The sequence below is a fragment of the Olea europaea genome, unplaced genomic scaffold, assembly GCF_002742605.1.
Source record: "Olea europaea var. sylvestris unplaced genomic scaffold, O_europaea_v1 scaffold37213, whole genome shotgun sequence".
Taxonomy (NCBI): Eukaryota; Viridiplantae; Streptophyta; class Magnoliopsida; order Lamiales; family Oleaceae; genus Olea; species Olea europaea.
Window position 1 is genome coordinate 1 of NW_019256541.1, and position 1,130 is coordinate 1,130.

Here is a 1,130-nt window from a genome sequence, read left to right on the forward strand (position 1 = left end):
CCGGCTAGCCTTGCAAGAGCGAGTGTGCGGAAGAATTGCTTCAAGGCTCAATTCATGTAATAGAACATGCTTAGATGTCATGCTTCCGTCTACAAGATTGATTGGTTATTCATTATGCTAATTGAACAAAAGGTTGGTTGTTTATTGACAATGGTATGCGATTGGCTGCCAGTGATACTCATTGGACGAGACTTGATTGCGGAATTGAAAACAAAAATATGCTAACAACTGCACGTGTGCTCATCAGATAACACTGACCCGACTCCACGTATCGAACAAATCGATACCATGTGTACCCAAATTGCTATTGAATCCCGGTGACCCTCTCTCTGACTAGACTTGGTTGTTGACTGGAAAAAACAAGACCATACAAACATGTGTGCTTATCAAAGACAAAGTTTATACTGATCTAACTCCATGTATCGAATGCCTCAGTACCCTGTGTACCCAAGTTGCCATTGGAAGCCGGCGGACGAGACTTGGTAACTAACTAGACGACAAGAGTATGAACCGAGACAACATTTACACTGACCTAACTCCACATGTCAAATGAGTTGGTATCCTGTGTACCCGAATTAACAAAATTTAGAATAAACTAAGTTAGAAAATAAAACAACGAAGTAAATATTCATCCTTCAATCATATATATAGACTATAGTAAAAAACTGGGAATGCCAACAGTAGTTATTCCATGTGATTAACGAGCTTAAATAGTCATGATCAAGAGGTTTCTTGCAAATTGTGTACAAAGAGAGCTATTCTACCAAGCAATTTTATTACTTGTCCAAGGAAGTATAAATTCATAATATACTGTACTTCACTAGCATCTTTAAATCATCCCATAAAACATAGTTCCCCAACTGGCTACTGGGCTGCAAGTATTTTCTCGAACTCAAAAATATTCTGACAGGTCTTCTTGGCTCTTTAGATCCCATATAACTACCTTCCCATCCAATCCTGAAACGAATAGGATCGGTTTATAAATAGGTGCATTCATATGTACGAATGTAAAAGTCGAGTCTGCTTGAACTAACCAGAAGTGCTGAACCGGGTCGATATAGAATCCCCTGCTTTCTTCATTGCCACAATAGAACTAGAGTTTCAAAAAAAAAAAAAAAAAAAAAACCATA

The 1,130-nt window shown here is 38.1% G+C and overlaps 1 long non-coding RNA gene across 1 annotated transcript; it reads right to left on the reverse strand.

The window, feature by feature from the left end:
• Positions 1-618: 618 nt before the first annotated feature.
• LOC111386781 lies at positions 619-1,117 on the reverse strand. Its single transcript, XR_002701322.1, has 2 exons — positions 1,035-1,117; positions 619-957 (listed from the first exon to the last, which is right to left on the reverse strand). It is a non-coding gene; the product is annotated as an uncharacterized LOC111386781 (long non-coding RNA).
• Between the last annotated feature and the right edge of the window lie 13 nt (positions 1,118-1,130).